This window comes from Lygodium microphyllum, chromosome 18 (genome assembly GCF_053477565.2).
Source record: "Lygodium microphyllum isolate KBCC chromosome 18, Lygodium_microphyllum_v1.1.10, whole genome shotgun sequence".
NCBI lineage: Eukaryota > Viridiplantae > Streptophyta > Polypodiopsida > Schizaeales > Lygodiaceae > Lygodium > Lygodium microphyllum.
This window is the reverse complement of record NC_141152.1, coordinates 53,521,460-53,544,626: the sequence shown is the minus strand read 5'-3', so window position 1 is coordinate 53,544,626 and position 23,167 is coordinate 53,521,460.

Here is a 23,167-nt window from a genome sequence, read left to right as displayed (position 1 = left end):
CCCCTCCAATCTCGTCATTGGGATGCTTCTACCCCTTCGCTTCTACCCCTTCGCCAGGACAAACTTCTGCTTCAGCCCCTTACCCTGTTCTTCAAAATTGGGTAGGGGTTCTGAAGAAGGGCACACACACACACACACACATATACTTCTTTCCCTTCTCCCACTCTTTTCTTTCCTCTCTCTCTCTCTCTCTCTCCAATTTTTTCTTCATTTGACCTTAAAATTAAAAACACTTTTCTTTGGTTTAGAAAAACCTCTCTCTACTTCTTTCTCCCTCTCCCTCTCTCCTCTCCCCCTCTCTCCTCTCTCTCAATTTGTTGACTCCCTAACCCCTCCCCCCCCCCCCCCTCTCTCTCTGTCTCTGTCTCTGTCTCTGTCTGTCTCTCTCTCTCTCTCTCTCTCTCTCTCTCTCTCTCGTGTGTGTGTGTGTGTGTGTTACGGCGCCAAGGCAACTGCTCTGCCCGCCATTTTACAAGGCGCCAAGGCCATCTCTCTCTCTCTCTCGTCACAGCATCAAGGCGACTGCTCCATCGCCTGCCACGTCCACCGCTGGTTGGTCGACACTGAGGGCACTGCCCTTCACCCCACTCTTACTGTCGGTCATCACCCCATACAGGGGAAGAGAGAGAGAGAGATGCACTGCCCGAGAGAGAGAGAGAGAGAGAGGTGCAAGGTGCCAAGGCCACTGCCCCACCGATTGCTACGTCCGCCACAGAAGCCGCTAGCTCCTCGACGCTGCTGTTCACCCCACCGCTCCACAGAGGGTAAGAGAGAGGGACAGAGATGCACTGCCCGAGAGAGAAAGACAGAGGCACTACCCTCATCGGCCTTCGTCCCACAAAGAGAGAGGGAGAGAGAGAGAGACGGGGGCCACTGATCCATCGCTTTTCCAAGTCCGTCGCCACCCGCTCCGCCTCCAGGTTCGCCTGCCACTTCTGCGAGGGGCCAAGGCCACTGCTTCGCCACTTGCTACCTGCGCCGCCGAAGCTGCTGGCTGCTCAGCACTACTTCTCACCTCACCGGCCCCTCAGAGAGAGAGAGAGAGAGAGAGAGAGAGAGAGAGAGAGAGAGAGAGATACACTGCTCCAGAAAGAAAGAGAAAAACGCTGCCCCTGTCAGCCTTCGCCTGAGAGAGAGAGAGAGAGAGAGAAAGAGAGAGAGAGGTGCAGCAAGAGTGCCTGCTTGCCTGTGGCCCCGCTACCATCGCTGTGTGCTCGCCCGCCGTCGGAATCCTGCCACCCCTGCTGGCAGAGAGAGAGAGAGAGAGCTCCCGCTATATCCACCTGCATTGGAACGTTCGAGTACCTTTGGCTACGTTCAAGATGATTCTGGTGGTTCTGTGGTCACCTAAACAACAACTAAAATTACAGAAATAGCGTAGATTAGGAGTTTATCAAGAGCATTTTAATTGACGTGAAACCATTTAAATTACTTATCTATATCAGACAGCATACAGCATTCTTGGTTGTTTTTATGCCATATGCAGATAGTGTACGTGAAGAAATCAGTGTATAAAAGCACGTGCTTATACTTTATTTGATTGGAATCTTATTGTAGAGTGGTGATACTAACATTCTTTTTTTTTAATCGATGAAGATGTGAAATGTATTAAAAAGGTAAGTATGTACAATTGGGGATCCTGCCCCTATCAACCAAAAGCATGACTTACAAGGCTATAGTGAGCACACATTTGCCAAAAACTTATACAATAAGACTTTGTGGAGCTAGTTTATTTGGATGAAACAAGGTGAGTTCGTTAGTTTATTTAGCTGAGGCGCACCTTGAGATCCATTATCAGTGTCTAGTATGGAAGGGGCCTAGGGTTGAGCTACTAGGGGGAGCTACACAAGTTGGTTCAGAAGCGGTGAAGAGATAGGACTATCATGGGAGCTATTGGGTATGGTGGCATGAGGGTTACTAGTCATTTGACCGTCGTATTATCCATTGCAGAGGGCTTCCTAGTGGTCCGAGAAATTGTTGGCGGTGAACCCCAATCAAGCAACATAGAGAAGACATCGGTTGCAATCCTGATGGTGTAGTCCCTAGGCGTTGCAATATTTATAATGCTCTAGAACAATTCAGCAATCTCCTTCTTGATTTTAGCTTCTCTTTCCTCTTTCGAGCATTTGATACCCGAACATTTGATGGAGGTCTACACGTCATGCGTCACTAATTTCCAGGCATTTCTTTGAACCTGCCAGCAAAGATCCACTTTAAGTTGAGGGAGCCAATCAACATCTTTACTATTAAATACTTTTTCATTGCGAACAAGCCATATGGACCATAGAAACATTCCGCTTATCAAGGTCCACAAGGAGGGGGAGAGGCCGTTTGCTTCACCTAAGAGGATTTCTTTCCATGTCAGTTTATATGGATGGCCAGGGGAGATAAACTCTTGTAACCAGTTGACATAACATCTGTTACCTGGGCATAAAATAAAAAGATGCACGATGGTTTCTTTATCCCTCTAGCACTGTGGACAAAGGCCATTGCCTATCTCGATACATTTTGCTTGACTTGGGTCCTGACTTGGGTCCTGACCGCCTTATGGAGTATGAGCCATAGCAGATGAGAGATCTTCGGGGGGAGGTAGGGGGTCCATATTTGTTGAAAATGATATTCCCATTGACAGTTATTCCAGTTAAGAAGCCATCTCTGAATTGAGGGCAGTGATCAGTTTACTGTTGTCCCTGGGTAAGTTGGGCAAAGGGAGCAGACATGACTTGGTGTTCTATATGAAATCCTTCACCTTAACTTGCACATTACACTGAATAAGCATTGGGTTAAAATCTTGCCAAAATCTTTTCTGGTCCTTAAGTCGTCGTTGTTCAGCCTGCTCTACCTTTTGAGCTCTTTCGAATCCCTCTAGGTCTTATTGCCCTTGTCCCAAATGTCTAACCAGATTTTGATTCCTTTCCTATTAATTTTGGAGGCGATCCCATACTGATGAGGTTCAATTGGGGGAAAAGTGAGTCTTAGCCAGATGGAGTCTCTTCCACTCCATATCCTTGACTTCTGGGCCTCAGGGATGGTTACTAGCCTTTTATATTGTTGCCATGCTTCCCAAATATGTTTGATCAGTAGGGATGTAGTACATGATTTATACTTGTCTGGGGAGAATATTATGGTGTGGATTAGTAGGTCTTTAAAACGGGAGTGTTGATCGACATTGAAATCTTGAACCTAACTGAGCAGAAGGATTGCCCACTCCTCCTCCTGGTTACACATGCATCTGATGACCCATTTCGCAGCTAATTTCTCGGACAGAGAGAAGAGGCCTGTAAGCCCCAATTCCCCATTGTCTTTGGAGAGGGTGCACATGTTCCAAGCAACTTTGGGACATTTATATTTATAAGGGTCTCTCCCCCAAAGAAAGTTCCTAAATAAGGATTCAAGTTGTTTGAGTGACCCTTTGGGGGGGCACCAACATGCCAGGAAGTAGACACAGGTAGGAATCAAGATGTGCTTGAGAATAATGTTGTGTGAAGCAATTCCTTGTGGGAAGCCTTTCCACTTTCTAGCTTAGAATGGATTTTGTTCATTACCCATTTCCATCTTTGTTTTAGTGTTTCTCCAAATCCCATAGGGATACCTAATAACCGAAAAACCTCTCCTTCTGGGATTATTTGGCAACCGGCGTCTACGCTCCATTGAGGAGGTGCATGGATAAGAATTCTGACTCCTATTTTGGTATGGTTGATTTTGGAGCTTGAGGCTAAACAGAATATGTCCAAGCATTTCCAAAAGGTGAGGATGGACTCTGTGTTATTATTGAGTGTGGCATTAGTGTCATCTGCAAATAGGTTAAGTGTCATTTCTTCTTTATTGGGTAGTTTGATGCCCCTAATTTTACCCTGAAGTCTAAAGTGCTCTAAGAGCCAGCCTAATCCATCTACAGCTATGGCAAAGAGGAGAGGTGCTAGAGGGCATCCTTGCCGAATGGACCTATGCAAATGGAATGACTCCGTTAGTACGCCATTGACTGAGATGGCTATGGTAGCATTCCCAAGCAAAATAGAGACAAAATTGACATACTTCCTGCCTAATCCCATGTCTGCTAAGGATTGTAGTGTATAATCCCACTCCAGACTATCATAGGCCTTATCAAAATCTATCTTGAGAAACACGAAGTCCTAATGTTGTTTCTAAGCATATTCCATTCCCTCCCACAAACTAATAATGGCATCCAATATGTAGCGGCCCTTAACAAAGCCTTTTTGCTCCTTCTGTATCCAAGCTTGTAGGTGGTGTACCAATCTCCTTGCCAAGGCCTTGGTGAAGACCTTGTACGCGGAGTTGAGACAATTTATGGGCCGCCAATTGCTCGATTCTCCTTAGCTCCCTTCTTATGAATTAGTTTAACCACCCCTTGGTTAATTGTGATAGGGAGAGCCCCATAATGGATTACTTCAACCCATACCTCCATAAGGGGCATGGCCAAAAGGTTTTTGAATTCTTGAAAGAATTCATTGGGAAGCCCATCAAGGCCCGAGGATTTCCCCTTAGCTAAAGAATCAATCGAGTCTACTATCTCAACCATTGAAAGGTCCATGTCCAAGATTGGAGTTAATTCGAGTGGGATAACTCTTTTTCTGTATCAAGAAATCATGGCTTTGGCGGCTGTCTCTCTGCTTTAATGTAGGTTTTTTTGTTTTCCCAAAAAGGTCAAAAAAATGGTTAAAAGTGATAGTTAGGTTTTCTACTTGGTCTGAAGCAAAGGTGCAATTAGGTTTTTCCAACAGGGAAAGCCTCTCTTTGGCCTACTTGGCCTTCAAGATACTGAAATTTACCTTAGCCGGTCTATCTGTGTGGTCTGACCACCAATGATACCAACATTCTTAGATTAGGAATGGGAAAACAACAATTATTCTTAGAAATGGTTATGCCACATTTATGGATGAGCTTTCAAACATTTTCATGTTGGGATATAGTCTACCGATTTAAAAGAGAATGTAAAAATCATATGTTAATATTTTTGAGAATCATGCTCACAATATCTATCCCTTTTTCATTGTTTGGAGTGAGGATTGTTATAGAGATGCACTTAGAAAAGTGGATAGGCTAGATAAGCCAAACATTGAGGCCATGTTCAAACTCTTTTAAAAGCTTGAAATCAATATTTGAAAATATTTAAAACAAAGAAGATTCTCTCATTTGATAATTATCCATTGAAAGGATGTATACACCCCCATGGACAATCACATTTATCCTCATTCAATTGTCGGCGGCCAATCAAATGACATTTTGTCCTTAGAATTATTGCCTAACCTTTTACGACTAAAGAGAAAATTGGCGTCAAGAAGATGATATGCTCTGATAGGTTTGGTCAACTCCACATCACAAAGGTTCATTAATATTATGAATATTTTCAAGATGTCATAGAGGAGTGGAAAATCTTCATTGATCAATTCTTAGTAGAAGAGCTCCATGAAGTTAGTTCTAATGATTCAAGCTCATGCGCATCTAGTCATTCTATCCATAATCAACAAAATAAGATCTCTTGAATGATCTTGCAAATCATATAATAAGTTCCATACATTGTAGTTCAAACAAGGAAATCCTTATTCAAAATGAGTTTCGAGGTTGTGCATCACAAAGAAGGCTTATTATGAATTATATTGACCTCTTAAAGAGAGCAATAGCCATTACAAATATGAGTGATAAACATGCCATTGCTTATACCATGAAATTAGGTCATAATTGTGGGCTTGATATAAGTGGTATCTCATAGCAAGTTCATATATATCTAATCCAATTAACAAAATCCACTTATTTTTATAGGAAAAATCACATTAGAAGAGGATTGATCGAAGGCATACCTTCCCATGCTACATTCAAGTCAAGTGATTTTTGGACAATGGATCTATTACCCCTTTGGAGACAATATTCTTTGTAGATGGTGTGAAGTATGAGATGAATACTTCAAATATTCCAAATTCTAGATTTTATTGTGTGCAGAGGGCAACATCAAGTAGTCCCAATTCCCATTCAACTATTATGGTTTAATGCTAGATTATAACTCATGGAGACAATGTATTCCAAGCATCAAAGGATAAAGGTATATGCGATAGTGAAGGATCCTAAAGTTGAAAATCTTGATGGCATATTCTACTTCTATGTTGATGTAAACATGGAAAACATTGCCAGATACATCAATAGCTCAATTACTTGTAGAGAGAGAGAGAGAGAAAATATAGAGTATGTTCTCTATCCAAAAATTTCACCTTGGAGAACATTCAAAGGAAGCATGGAAAATTGCCTAGAGTTTGGACACATTGGAGTTTGTGCACTTAAAGATATTGGTACTGAAGAATAGTTGTTATACTACTATGAGTTTTAATGTGCTTATAACTCTTGATGAATTTGCCCAAAAATATTTTCACTCATATGATCTATCTCATATTCAACTTTTGAAGTTTAAATTTAAGTTTCACTTTGTTTCTTAAAAATTTTGGTGATACAACTCCCTTACAGTATATCACTGATCTTTTAGCATATCACACTTTGATGTGGAGTGACAATCAACACTATACATGGTCTTGTCTCATAGGCCAATTTGGCCTCAAAACACACACACACACACATCTTAGTTTAATATTGTCATGGTTGGATGTGTATCAACTCTTTAGACTAGTATTGCATGTATCATTTTAAGCTATGCTTGGTTTCTTTACATTCATTAGGACACAAATACATACATATAGGCACACAGTCATATTGCACACACATACATGCACATTTACACATATACACATACTCTCTCACTTACACACACACACACACAAATACTTGTGCATACTCCTCAAACACAAAAATTTAAAGATCCATGTACTCACTCACTTCTAGATCAACAAGAAAGCTGAAGGGGATGGCAAGGAAATAATGTCAAAACTTCTTAACTGCATAAACCATTGCTCTATGTGTTAAGGATGGGATGAAATTGCAGGATATTGAGAGTGTCCTCTTGATAGAAGAGGTGAACATGCAAAATGTAGATACTTCTCGTACATCACATGCATTGACTATGAGAGGCCAACAGGATGGAAATGGCCATGGTAGAGACTCTAACATGTCTCAGTTTAGGATACATGGAAAGTCTCAGCTACAAGTTTGACCTTACTTGTCATTGTTATGGGAAACTAGGTCATTTTCGATGACAATGCCATAAAATGCATGAAGACAAGAGCAAGTAAAAGGGTAAAGTATAAGAAAAGAATGATGATCACAGCATTGTGCCTAGCAAGCCTAGCATCAACATTGAGGATATTAATGCGGTGCAGCTTGATGTATCTAATGATCTTATATTGGCAACCTCTTCCTTGGATGCTTCATAGCTAAGTGATGATTTATCAGGATATACTCAATGTTAATTGATAGATTCAAGGTCTTCCTTTCATGTGACCCCTCATAGAGGGTGGTTTCACTCCTATTGTAGTATGATTGGATATGTCTATTTAGGTAATGACCTGGGAATTGGAGATAGTTAGTATTGATAATGTCTAACTACAATTTTGATTCAGGAAATATGTTCACTCTTCATGATGTATGTCATGTACCATCTCTCATGAAGAGCCTTATCTCTACTGGCACATTGGATGATGTAGGTTATGTTCTCTTTTGGCGATTCCTCATGGAAGATTATGCATGGAAAACTTGTTATTGCACGTGGTGGTAAGTCTAACACTCTCTATCATTTACTTGTATCTAGGTTAGTTGACCATATTTTGGTTGTGATTGTAGTTTTGCACGTATCTTTTTGGTATTCTCACCTTGGGCACATGCCTTTGAAAGGAATGAAAACACTTACTAGTTTGTAGCATTTTTTGCCCCTAGACTTCAAGTATCTTGAGTCTTATGATCATTGTTTATATGAAAGGCAAACATGTAGTATGTATAAGAAGTCTGGCATGAAGCACATGGGTGAGCTTTTGGCTCTCATTCATTCAAATATATGTGGTCCCATGTCTTGTCAATTGCTAGGTGGTGGAAAGTACTTTGTCACATTCATTGATGATTACTCACATAAGGTCTAGGCTTGTCCTATTAAACGAAAATTGGATGTATTGTTTACCTTTCAACGTTGGCTTGCTCTTGTTGAAAACCAATTTGGATATAGGAGATTGAAATACCTAAGGTTAGATAATGGGGGTAAGTGTCTTGAAAGCCTTTGAGAAGTTTTACAATGAGTGGGGTATTTGGCATTAGTTGACCACCCCTTACACTCCTCCCTAGAATGGTATTGTCGAACGCATGAACAAGATGACTTAGGAGCAAGTTCAAAGTATGCTTAGCTAGGCAGGCTTACCATAACACTTTTGGGTTGATGCAGTTACTACTGTCGTATACTTGATTAATCAATCTCCTTTCATTGCTATTGATTACCACGTTACAGAGGAGGTATGGACTAGGAAACCTCCATCATATGCTCATTTGCACATATTTGGTTGTTACGAGGCATTGTACCATGTTCCCAAGAACAAGCGCAATAAGCTTGATTTCATTTCTATGAAATACATCTTTCTTGGGGATGCAAGTGAGATGGGATATCATCTATGGGATCCATAGGCTCGCAAGGTTATCCACAGCCATGATGTAGTTTTCCATGAGAAAAAGATGCATAAGCAGCTTGAGCATGTCATTGAGGTACACAAGGTGATCTCTCAAGAGGAGCCTCCTGCTCCCATACAACCAGCTAAATATCTTGCAGCAATGCTCCAGTGGCCCAAGCCTCACATGTGTGCAGGATCAACCTATTTCGAGATACTTTACTAGAGCTAGATGTTAGCTTGAGCACTTTATGCCCTGCATAGATTATGTTATGAGACGGATGTAAGTGAGCCTCTCTCTTATAATGAGGCCATGCATAGAGATGATAATCACTCATGGGAAAGGGCTATGCAATCAAAGTTTGACTTCTTAGAGACAAGCCATATATGGCATTTGGTTCATTTGCCTAGTGGCAAGAAGGCATTGCTATGCAAGTGGGTATACCCATTGAAAAGTATCCCTAGATGCCCCAAGCTCATTTATGAGGCTAGATTGGTATCTTAGGGTTTCAAGCATGAACATGGTATTGACTTTGATGAAGTCTTTTCTCTTGTGACTCTATACTTGATACTCGCATTGGTTGCCCAACTAGATCTAGACCTCTATCAAGTGGATGTAAAGATTGCTTTCCTCTATGGGGACTTGTATGATGATATTTATATGTGGTAGCCTAAAGGCTTTGAAGAAAAGGCAGGGAACACCTAGTGTGCAAGTTAAGAAAGTGCTTGTATGACCTTAAACAGGCACCTAGGAAATGGTACCCCAAGTTTGATGCTTTTATGCATTCACAAGGATATAGTTGTAGTGCTATGGATCCATGTTTATACAGAAGAAGGCTTGTGATCGCATCCTTATGATTTGATACTCTATGTGGATGATATGCTTATTGCTAGGAGCACTCATGATAAGCTAGATGCCTTGAAAACTTAGCTCATGAAGAGCTTTGAGATGAAGGATATGGGATAGACCTCACATATCCTTGGAATGCACATCACACACAATCGCTCTAAGGGGCTCCTTTATCTATTTTACAGAAGGAGTATATCCAAAAAGTCCTTGAGCAATTTCATATGTAGGATGGTAAGCCTATTGGTTGTCCTTTTCCTTCTCATGTGAAGGTTAGTTAGGCCGATTGTCCATAATCTAATGAGAAAAAGACCGAGATGGACAAGATCCCTTATGCATCTACAATGGACAATTTGATGTATGCCATGATAGCAAATTGTCCTAATATAGCATTTGCAGTGGGAATTGTGGCACACTATATGGCTACACCTAGCAGACGGCATTGGGTTGTTGTAAAGGGTATCATGAGATACCTGAAGGACACATCAACTATGTGTATATGTTATGGTGGCCAAGATACAAGAGTTGTGGGGTACATTGACTCTGATTATAGTACATGTAGACAATAGGAAGTCCTATGTCCACCTTTGTTGGAGGTGTTGTTTCTTGGATGTCCAAGGCGTAGAAATGCACGGCCCTCTCTACTACAGAGGTTGAGTATGTTGCAACCACTGAGGCTTGTAGGGAGGCTCTTTGATTAGCCCATCTAGTGGCAAACCTTCATGTTATTGATGTGGCCTCTACATTGCATTCGGATTCTATATTAGCCAAGAATTTAGTATTCCATGTGAGGAAAAAACATATTGAGGTGTGTTATCAATTCATTAGGGAAGTTGTTGAATCAATCACTTGATTAGAGAGTATTTTTCCTTCCTTAGGAAGTTGATGGACATTGGATGAGATGACATCTTTCCTCATTCTATAGTACTTATGTACATTTGTACTTTGTTACTTGTTTTGTGTTCTCTCCTCACTAGGGACACATTTGCCTTTAATTTGGAGATTGCTGGGGGTAAAGGCACCTGTGCCTAGCTTCTATATATTACTACGTTGGCAATACCTACACACCTGTACACTACAAGTGGTGAGTGACCATCACTGTCACTTTATTCTTTCAGTGACATTTAAATAAAGGGAAGGCCATTCACATATTGTGGTTGTTGGAGTTCCCACATCCTCTCTCTCTCTCTCTCTCTCTCTCTCTCTCTCCTACCATAGATCTTGCTTCCACTCGTATACTTCTCACATTTGAATAAAGAGAAGGCCATTTACACATTGTGGCTATTGGATCTCCCACATCTTATGTGTGTATCTCTCTCTCTCTTGCTCTTTCTCCTTCCACCATAGCTCTTACTTTCACTCACGTGCTTCCACTCCAAGCTCACTCCCTTTACATGGATTCTCAAACGAATTAGAATCAAAGCTTGAAACAAGTGTGAGATAGAGTAGGATGGATGCAAGTCTAAAGCAAGGGGCTTATGGAAGCATGAGGTTTAATTAGAATCTATAACACGACCCTTCTTGGAATTCATCTTCCAAGTGATTGAGAGGTTTCCTTTTTACAGATTTGGGGATTGTAGAGGGGAATGGAGAGAAAATCGTGTGATTTTGTAACTTAGACGACCAACATCCCATTCTACTCTTCTATGTCAATTCTAAGCTCCATAAGAGACACACCCATGACACTCAAAGAAAACCTCGCAAAGGTTCAAATGGAGGTTTGAGACAAGACAAGAAGCGTGGATTTGGATGACTCATCATAAACCACAAAAATTCTTATTAGCCTAAGAGCGGGCCATGACTTGAATTAATCCTCTCCTTAGATGATTCCTTGGACAAGACCCTTTAGAACTCGAACAATGATTAGTTGGAGAAGAGATTGTGTGCTCAGATAGCTCCTTGGCCACATTTTCCTCAACACATAAGGCCTTGGAAATACTCCATGGGTCTCACGATCGTCCAAGATTTTCCATTGCAACCACAATAAGGACTTGCATAATTGGTCAAAAGGGCTTTTGATATGGTCTAAGGCCTCTCAACCTTTGACTTTGGCCCATAAGGGCGATGACTTTCTCTACATTTACCATTTAGCCCATAATAAGGGTGGCACCACGATTGTATTGGTAGTTTGACATTTGGTCCCTTCTTTATCATCCACTCCACCTTCTTGGCCGTGCACTTTACCACTCGACCAACCTTGCCCATAACAATTGAGTTCACTACTCTGACACTTAGTCCTCTCATTCAGACATCATAGTGCATGAACACGCCCCTCTCCTCCTTAGTTAGCCATCACAAACCATAATGAACTTGAATGGACATACTTGGTGCCTCTTGAAGTTTGGATGGAGCCATTGACAATCAATAGACCTTTGTGACATTTTTACTATTCTTGGCTACCTCAATCGATGAGCTTCCCACCTCACACACATTAGTCAACTACTTAGCTCGTGATTGTTTCCCACCACTTGAATGTTGTAATTTGTATCCTTGGCCTTTAAATCAAATGCCACCATTAATTAATTAGCTATTTATTTATTTTTTAAAGGGAAAATCAACCCTCACTCTCTTCTCCCACCTACATTTGGCTATGGGTTTTAACTCATTAGCCACTTTCAATTTGGCTATAATGAGTATGGCCAATGACAAGAGTCACCTTGCCCCTCACGCCTCGAGTAGGCTACGTTTGTTTGAATCATGGCGATCTCCAAACCCACAATATGTCTTCCATAAACCCACCAGCCCATCCTCAAACTCAACCATCCTCCTCCCCTCTCACTTGGCCACCTCGGCTTTCACACACACCATGGACAACCATGATCACTTTATTGCCCACATGGCATGCCCATTTTTTCTCCCCACATAGACCTCACTTTGGTACATGGCTATCTCTTCTCTTGCTCCATCCTCTCCCCTTGGGCTACTAGCTCTAGGTCATTTGCCAACCATTTAGACATCATGGTCACACTTTGCCCCCCATTCAGTTGATGTCATAGCCATTGTTTGATCCCCATTTGGTTGTGGTGATCTCAAAGGTGGATTGGCAAGGTAATAAGTTATTAAACCTCAAATACCAATGCTATTGGGTCAAATTCCATCAAATGGAGATGGTACGATAGTTTTGTTCTTGGGGATGATTAGTCATATTGGTCAAGATTTTCTCCTAATTGCCACTCTCTGAGCCATCCTTTACTCAACAAATCAATGCTAAGCTCCTACCCTTGTCCACATTTGCCCAAGTGTGAATGTGGTCTTATAGACACTTAATCACATGTTAGGATAGTATAGTACATGTAGGACACTAGATCACACATAAGCACACTACAGCTTAGGAGTGGGCATGTGTGCATCAAGTCCCTGCCTACCAACCACATGCATCCATAGCTTTTAGACTTAGTTGGCCAATCACATTTCCACACATCAAGCATACTAACTCATGAATGCTAAGCTACATTTGGCCACTGCACACCAAGTGGCACAAGACATGCATGTTAGTTGGTCAACATATACATTTTTCTCACTCATTAGCTAGGTTATGCACCCACGCGAATTAGTCATACAACCCATTTCCACTAACTGCGCACATGCGTTGCTAGTAGCATCAAGTGACTCACAGACACCCCGGGGGGTCCACTAGGGTTTACCGTCTGGTACCATGTGAATGTAAGAGAGGGGTTCTTTAAGGGAAGGAATGTACATTTTATAAGGTAAGGTCATAAACAGGGGGTAGATAACGGGCATTTTCATATATTTCTTGCACGCAGGTAACATCTCCTTATTAGTACTAGTGAATCCCCTATGAGACGGGCATACATATAATCATACCACACACAATTAAGATACACTATTTGTGCTTCAAATTTATCCATTTTGCAATCGTACGAGAGGGTATAGACTAATCACCATCAATGATAGGATACGTTGTATACTTGGTTGCATGGGTGGTGAGCCATCATAGTCACCTCTTTGCACATGCACAATCACACATTATGACACACCACATACATCCACACCTAACAAATTGTGCATTAGAGATACAAGTTAGTATGCATCACCTTTATTAGCCAATTCACACACACACATACACACACACATACACACACACACACACACACACACGCACACACACACACACACACACACACACACACACACACTACAGCTCATGCATCCAAAGTTGTCTAATGTGAATGCAAGCTAGGTTACTTAACATACTCGCTAGGTAGCTACATCACACACATACACAGCATTAGACCCATGTGCTAGGTTACATCACAATACACCCAGCCAAATTATATGCATGCACTCTAATCACATGCTCATAATAATGCTTATCCATAAAATGCACTAGGTAGGACATGCAACATTAAGACGCATCATCTACATAGTCAATACAAGCACAGAGGAGTAGAGCCAAAATCTGTGAACCTCATGTTGAGTCAAAAAGAAAGTATCTAAAAATGGTCGAGGCCTCTTGAGAGAGTCAAAACCTTGAGCTTGCCACACCCAAACCTTCGAGATCCCCTTGACATTGTGCCTTTAATAAGCAATTACCACATATACTACCAAGCCTAAGGTAGGGGAAAAGCATTCATAGTGTGAACTTGAGCTTTATAAATGATGTAAGCCCTTCAAATTGTGGTGGTCTTTGAGTGACTAGATCAGGTGGATAAATGCACCCATCAACCCAAAGATCCACATTTTTTTTTCCTACATTTATTTCTTGTTGCATCCTGTGTCTTATTGCATCATCCCTTTCCACAATTCTTTTGAACATTCGTGCATATTCATCCTCCTATCGAAAGTGAATATCTCTCTTTCTCTCGGTACGTCCTACACCTGCATTTTGTAAATAAAAATATATGTCAATTTTAACTTGAATTAATATTCAAATCATACAATTACACCCCTTTGATTCACTATATCTGTGTTCTTTTTTACCTAGTTGGATCTTGTCTCTTTCTCTTGATTTTAGTCATGATAGACCCTAATCAACCTGTAAGCTTAGCTTCTAATCTACCTCTAATTAGCATCAAATCTTATATTCTATTCTATCCAAAATACTCTCTCTCTCTCTCTCTCTCTCTCTCTCTCTCTCTCTCTCTCTCTCTCTCTCTCTCTCTCTCTCTCTCTCTCTCTCATAACAAGAATTGATTAAGATATTTAAACACATTTATACAAAAACTTGGCTAGTGGAGAACAATAACACCATCTTATCTTCTGCCCTAATTTACTCTCTACCACTCTTATCACTTATTTTCTTATTTCATCTCACACAATCTCTCTCTCTCTCTCTCTCTCTCTCTCTCTCTCTCTCTCTCTCTCTCTCTCTCTCTCTCTCTCTCTCTCTCTCTCTCTCTCTGTGTGTAAATTGATGCTTAAGGATTAAACAACAAATGTGAAGAATAATAATATCACAAAGATTTAAAAAATAAAGATACCTCCATTATCACTTGATTCGTTGTAGTATAGTCTGTTGAAGAGGAAGATATCTTATAGCATAGTACTAAAGAGGGAGATTGCTTGTAGCAGGGTAGAGAGTATTGTAGATAGAGATTATTTGATTTCAGCAAATGGTATCAAAACCACTCTTGAGATTGCTTGTAGTAGGAAAGAGAGTGTTGTAGATAATACTAAGTGTTGCTTCAAAAGAATTCGTATGCAAGGAACCATATTCTGAAGGGAAGGAGAAGAGTACACAAAATTTGGGACAAAACTAGAGCTTTGAGAGGGATTGAAAAAATGCCTAGAAATAGGAATATACTTGTCCAAAAAGTAAAAAAATTTACAAGGAAACTCTCAAGTTAAAAAGGTGTCTCTGGGTAAAAAATAATATTAAAATATGATATGTACGTCATTTTATATCGTTTTTTAACTTCTACCCTTTCAAGAAGCGAGAATGAGACTGATTCTAATATTTTAATATTGAAAAGTCATGAGGGCATTAAAGAGTCATATATCAATGAATTGTATTTTTTTAGTTATGAGGATTTTGAGAAAAAGTGACCTTATCCTACAGTTTGGGAATAAAATAATAGGTGAAATCTATTGAAAATACAAATACAAGACGTTCAATCCATGTGTCTCTACACCACACTTGATTCTTGTCATCACCCATCGTAAAATCCTGTCACATACCTAACAAGGTAACTAGTACACACTCTAGTATATACAAGCATAGTCACTTAGGACACTACACAATAGTAGCTTTTTAGTGTACTACCCTATTAGCAATCATGTATGTCTTGTGTGGTCATCTCCTATCTGTGAGCCTCAGTTCAAGTCAAATGAGGACATTACGAGCTAACATTGTATTTGTCTATCATTTTGTCTTTTAGACATTTTAGATGGAGGGTACATTAGTGCATTTCTTTTTGGGCACTTTTGGTCATTTTTAGGGTTTTGTCACTTTTTGCCTATATATAGGTGGTCTACCCTCCCATTCTCATTAACCATCATTGACCCTTTAAGATTAGCCAACCCTCCTCATTCTCTCATCCCCCTGCTACTGTCGGCACCCACACTGATGTGTAGAGCTATGTCTTGGGGCTGATTGTTGTAGCCTTGTACCCTCAACCACGTTGTGGCAATCACATCATTTCTTCTCTCTCATGTGTTTCTCTCTTTTGTCTCCTTGTTCTCTCTATGTTCAATTCTCTCCTTCTGTTGACCACACTTACATGGTATGAGAGCCAGGCTTTGGAGTTAGAGATCTTAAAGAAGAGTGTGTTGTTTGTGATGAAACTTGCTAGGTGTCATCCTCTCATGTTGCAGCCCTTGCATTTGGAGTCAAATAGGTCAAGATGACCTATTTCCAATCCTTTTAGGATTGTTTACCATGGTAGATTAGCATTTTTCACCTAGGCCACACATTCATAGGCAAGGTGACTTCAATTTGCACCTAGGCAAACATTCTACTAGCTGGGCAACACTATTTTGTAGGTTCAAACATGCACTTGTTGAAGGCGACCCCCTCCAATTTGAGTTTTGTTGTGTAGAGTACTTTCCAGTGTTGGATGGTGTCCAAATCTTTACTAGTGGTTGTTTTCTACATTTCCAATTTGTGTTTATTACCTTGGGCAGTTGGTTTCTTGGTGGGCGGCACCTGAGTAGTCTGGATGCCATAGTTTGACAAGTGGGTAGCCTAGTTACATGCGGATAGATTTCTTTCTTTGCTATATTTACATACTAGCTGATTGTTTATGCCCTAGATGGCTTATTCTAGGTACTGGGTGGCCTCTCTATTAGGCCTAAAGTAGGGAAAATCTTTGCTTATTGTAGGTACAACATTTTTTAGCACTCCTGGTCCCTAATAACCAGTCCCTATATATGCTGCATTTACAAGTGCAGACCTATATTCGTCTATGTTTACTACTCCCCCTCTGCATTGTCATCTCTCTCACCTCGAATACTCCCCATCTACATTGATGTCTATCAGTCCTTTCTTTTCAACACACCAATGGACCTTGTACAAGTCAAGGATATCCCAATTTAAATAGCATCTTGTATGTTTTCTTGAATGTATTTCTTGAAGGACATCTACACACCAACGGACCTTGTACAGGTGAAGGATAACCCAATTGCAGCATCTTCTTTATTTTCTTGCATGTATTTCTTGAAGAATGTCTATGGTTGATGTGTATGCTTTGGGAAATCGAATGGTTCAAGGCTATCGACCACCATCCTCTCCCTTTCTTCTTATATTCTTTCGAGGCTTCTAGCCCCTGAATTGCATTGATGACATCTCCTGAGAAAGTGTCAATCCTACTATCTCTACCTGCATCCGACAAGTTGGATGGGACAAACTACCCTCTGTGGTTGTACAGAGGGAGTGTATCCTTGATGATTGTGACCTTTGGGATTTTGTTATTGTGCCTATATCCCAACCTACCATGGATCCCCATGATGGTGCGACCACAAATTTAGCAACTTTATGGGATTGGTTGAATGCTAGAGCCCACTCCTTTCCTTTTTTGAGTTGTACAGATTCTGTGCTTTGTGCATATTAGATATATTCGCACTGCCATAGAGATTTGGCAGAGATTGGCATCTCTCTTTTGAATCTAGACATTTGAGCATTGATTATCTCTTGAGTTGAAGCTACAACAACTTTCTATCACAAATTTTGCCATGATGAGGGATCACATCCATAGGATTTTGGGATGATCTTGCATCCCTTGGTTCAGACATTTCTTTGGAGGACCTAACTGTGACATGCCTCTCACATCTTCCATCACTAACATAAGATGTGTTCAACACCAAACTTCTCACTTCTCATAGCTAGGAGACTCTCACTTGGGAAGAGCTAGTCCCATTGGTGCTTGAGCAAGATGCGCATCGAGGAAGACATATTCTTGTGGAGCTTGTGCACATGGTTGTGCTTATGCAGCTTTATCTCGAGGTACACATCAAGACATGCGAGACAAAGGGAAGAGAAAGATGTTGCAGTCATCTTCCAACTCTAATACAAATTTTGTGGGGAAGCATCAAGGATGTCCCATGTGTTCCCATTGTGAGAAGACCTCACACACCAAGGAGAAGTGCTCGAGGATATACCCTCACCTTTGTCTAGGGGTGAAGGGTGGATCTACATCAAAGTCTTCGTCTACCTCTACTTCATCACCTACCCTTACCACCAAGTCCATGTTTCTATAGATTTATGAAGTGAAGGAACCTTCTATTGCTGTCATATGACTCCCCAAGGTGATTTGTTGTAAGATCTCCATCCATCAAAGGGTATCGTCATTATTGGTCACATCTCTTTTGTGCCTCTTAGTGGCATTTTCACCTTTCCTTTATTATCTGATCCTAAACTCATGACCTACATTGTCTTCACCAAGCCTCGTCACTATTGGTCACATCTGTTTTGTGCCACTTAGTGGCATTGGCATGTTGCCTTTATTGCCTAATCGGCCACACTAAGCTTCATTTTTTAGGCCCTACATGTTTTGGACTTGAACTGCCATCTTCTCTCACTTTATGGCCTTCCTAAACTCGTGATCTGCATTGTCTTCACTAAGCCTAGTCATTGTTGGTCACATCTCTTTTGTGCCTCTTAGTGGCATTGGCACCTTGCCTTTATTGTCTAATCAGCCATTGAGCTCCGTTTCTGAAGCCCTACATGTTCTAGACTTGGGCTTCCATCATCTCTCAGTTTATGTTCTTCCTAGACTCGTGCCCTGCATTGTCTTCACCAGCGAGCCATCTGTCTTTGTTGAGGATTCTTCTACAACTTGAGCCACTTTTGTGATAGGTTGGCAAGAGGGTGCTATCTATGCTTCATTCCCCTTCCCTTGTCAGGGCTCTCCGAGGCAACTTTCTGGAGCTACACCCATTTCCAATTGTGCATCATTTATCCCATAGGTTCCATCCCATCCCCAACCATCTCCTCTGGTAATTCCCTTGTACCTCCCATCCCTTTCAAAGGGGAATGATATCAGTGATGTAGATGTGGATTTCTTGGCCCTTTGTGTTTCAAAGGGAGGATTTCTAGGATCATGAGGAGTTTCTTTAGGGTTTCCAATCTACTTTGGGCCTTTCTTTTATGTAGCAGCCTCTTTTCTTCGTCATCAAGCCACCATCCCCTACCTCTTGGCCCTTGGTCCTTGTTGTTTCTGTGCAGCTTATGGTACCTCTTTGATAGTTCATTGCTATTGTCTGATAGTTGGGTTCAAGACTTGGCTCACTTATTCTTGACTGGAGTTTTCAGGAGTGATCCATTCAAGGCCTCTCTATTTCAATTGTCCTTTGATGACCTCTCGTTTTATCAAATTTTTATATGGAGAGGGGTCTTGCTACTTGGTTGGCTTTCTTCATCTCGACAAACTTCATCGATATTGGCACTCTTCTTACCACCCTCAAATCTACATTTCCTTTGGCCTTCTACCACATCTAGGATCTACAAGGGGGTGTTAGCAATCATATGTCTTATCTAGTCATCTCCTTCCTATGAGCCTCATTCTGAGTCAAATGAGGACATTATATTTATATGTCATTTTATGTGTTTTAGACACTTGAGTTGGAGAGCACTGTTAGTGCTTTTTTTTTTTGGGCACTTTTGGCCATTTTTAGGATTTTTTCCTTTTTTCCTTATATATAGGTGCCCTGCCCTCCCATTCTCGTTATCCATCATTGATCCTTCGTAACAATCAAGTAGCCCTCCTCATTCTCTCATCCCCTTAATACCATTTTGCACCCACACTTCCACATAGAGCCATGTTGGGGCTAACTATTGAGTCCTTATACCTGTAACCATTGCAATCACATTGTTTCTTCTCTCTTGTGCATCCTCTCTTTGTCTCCTCTTCTCTCCATGTTCACTTTTCTCTTTCCATTGCGCACCCTCACATCATAGTCAACTGCACCACCTTCACAGCGTACATCAAACCACATGTGCAATTAGTCTCTCCTTGCTCTTTGTGCACCAAAAAACATCAATCCAAGGCATCACTCCCTAAGCACAAATGAGTATTCACTCACATATAATTGTCTTGGGGGTACCATAAGTTGTTATACAAGCGGTCTTCCAACACTAAGAATAGAGATCCAATTGTGACTGCTCAAGAACAATCAGTAAACCACAACTACTCATCTTAGATCTTGACCGTTAAAATTTCTTGTGCCATCCAAGAGCTACCAATCTAATGGCAAACCCAAGTAGTATCCTAGCTAAAGAACCACCTTCCAATTAGAGATATAGTAGGATACATGCACCCCATTGACGAGTATGAGATGGGACGAGAATATATCCTTTCGCTCACAGCCCTAGATTTTTGCTTATGACATGCGCAAGGCAATAGGACCACATATAAAAAAGGAACCTAGAACATAGGACTTGCTAGCAAGCACCCTATGGGCATAGATAGGAGTTCCTAAAGTTGAGGTATGGGTCAAAACTGAAGCTCAAGTCCATAGGAAAATCTAAAATGCCAAATTGGAATCTCTAGGTAGTAACAATCACAAGAATAATTGAGGAAAAGCAAGAGAAGAAAGGTTTCATCTGCCTACAAGTTCAAAAAAACAACCCAATCCATTTGAGCCAAGGTAGACAATGAGTGCATTCAATGGGAATAGTTGGACTACGAAGGAATATCATAAATTACCAGAAGGGTAGGATTTGTGGCTCTTTTCCTCTTAATGAAATGCACTTGCCTAGAAACTATGATAACACAAGAGACAAAAGGCAAGATAATTAAATATCATTGGGACAATCCTAAAATTTTGAGGGAGGGATACATAAGGCTTATATAATATCACTTAATACTTGCACAAGATTGGCTTGAGAATCCAACACCTTTCCATGAGTGACCCTCATTTGTATTACCTAAACTTCTTGATAGGAATTATTAGTTGCCTCATCCTTGCATCCTAAGACACAAGGCTAGGTGAACTTGACAATAGATAGAGGAGCTCCACCCCATTGCTTCCACCTTAAAAAAGACTAGACCACTCAAGCCGAGGGACAAAGCATGCATGTACACATGGCACACCCTCGTAAGTAAGTAGTGCGACTCTTGGGAGCATGGATATCTTGGGAATAAGTGGTTTTTCTTGTGATATTTGAGAACCTTCAAAGCAAGGCTCATTCAAGTCACTTCAAAAACACACAGGGAGTTCTAGTAGAGTCAAAAGAGTCATATTACAATTGAAATTACCAAGAACTTGTGCATACTAAGCAAACCTTGTGACATTGTGATGTAGCCTTGAGATGTCGTGACCAGAATCTTGTGAGTCTGGATGCCATAGTTTGACAAGTGGGTAGCCTAGTTACATGCGGATAGACTTCTTTCTTTGCTATATTTACATACTAGCTGATTGTTTATGCCCTAGATGGCTTATTCTAGGTACTGGATGGCCTCTCTATTAGGCCTAAAGTAGGGAAAATCTTTGCTTATTGTAGGTACAACATTTTTTAGCACTCCTGGTCCCTAATAACCAGTCCCTATATATGCTGCATTTACAAGTGCAGACCTATATTCGTCTATGTTTACTACTCCCCCTCTGCATTGTCATCTCTCTCACCTCGAATACTCCCCATCTACATTGATGTCTATCAGTCCTTTCTTTTCAACACACCAATGGACCTTGTACAAGTCAAGGATATCCCAATTTAAATAGCATCTTGTATGTTTTCTTGAATGTATTTCTTGAAGGACATCTACACACCAACGGACCTTGTACAGGTGAAGGATAACCCAATTGCAGCATCTTCTTTATTTTCTTGCATGTATTTCTTGAAGAATGTCTATGGTTGATGTGTATGCTTTGGGAAATCGAATGGTTCAAGGCTATCGACCACCATCCTCTCCCTTTCTTCTTATATTCTTTCGAGGCTTCTAGCCCCTGAATTGCATTGATGACATCTCCTGAGAAAGTGTCAATCCTACTATCTCTACCTGCATCCGACAAGTTGGATGGGACAAACTACCCTCTGTGGTTGTACAGAGGGAGTGTATCCTTGATGATTGTGACCTTTGGGATTTTGTTATTGTGCCTATATCCCAACCTACCATGGATCCCCATGATGGTGCGACCACAAATTTAGCAACTTTATGGGATTGGTTGAATGCTAGAGCCCACTCCTTTCCTTTTTTGAGTTGTACAGATTCTGTGCTTTGTGCATATTAGATATATTCGCACTGCCATAGAGATTTGGCAGAGATTGGCATCTCTCTTTTGAATCTAGACATTTGAGCATTGATTATCTCTTGAGTTGAAGCTACAACAACTTTCTATCACAAATTTTGCCATGATGAGGGATCACATCCATAGGATTTTGGGATGATCTTGCATCCCTTGGTTCAGACATTTCTTTGGAGGACCTAACTGTGACATGCCTCTCACATCTTCCATCACTAACATAAGATGTGTTCAACACCAAACTTCTCACTTCTCATAGCTAGGAGACTCTCACTTGGGAAGAGCTAGTCCCATTGGTGCTTGAGCAAGATGCGCATCGAGGAAGACATATTCTTGTGGAGCTTGTGCACATGGTTGTGCTTATGCAGCTTTATCTCGAGGTACACATCAAGACATGCGAGACAAAGGGAAGAGAAAGATGTTGCAGTCATCTTCCAACTCTAATACAAATTTTGTGGGGAAGCATCAAGGATGTCCCATGTGTTCCCATTGTGAGAAGACCTCACACACCAAGGAGAAGTGCTCGAGGATATACCCTCACCTTTGTCTAGGGGTGAAGGGTGGATCTACATCAAAGTCTTCGTCTACCTCTACTTCATCACCTACCCTTACCACCAAGTCCATGTTTCTATAGATTTATGAAGTGAAGGAACCTTCTATTGCTGTCATATGACTCCCCAAGGTGATTTGTTGTAAGATCTCCATCCATCAAAGGGTATCGTCATTATTGGTCACATCTCTTTTGTGCCTCTTAGTGGCATTTTCACCTTTCCTTTATTATCTGATCCTAAACTCATGACCTACATTGTCTTCACCAAGCCTCGTCACTATTGGTCACATCTGTTTTGTGCCACTTAGTGGCATTGGCATGTTGCCTTTATTGCCTAATCGGCCACACTAAGCTTCATTTTTTAGGCCCTACATGTTTTGGACTTGAACTGCCATCTTCTCTCACTTTATGGCCTTCCTAAACTCGTGATCTGCATTGTCTTCACTAAGCCTAGTCATTGTTGGTCACATCTCTTTTGTGCCTCTTAGTGGCATTGGCACCTTGCCTTTATTGTCTAATCAGCCATTGAGCTCCGTTTCTGAAGCCCTACATGTTCTAGACTTGGGCTTCCATCATCTCTCAGTT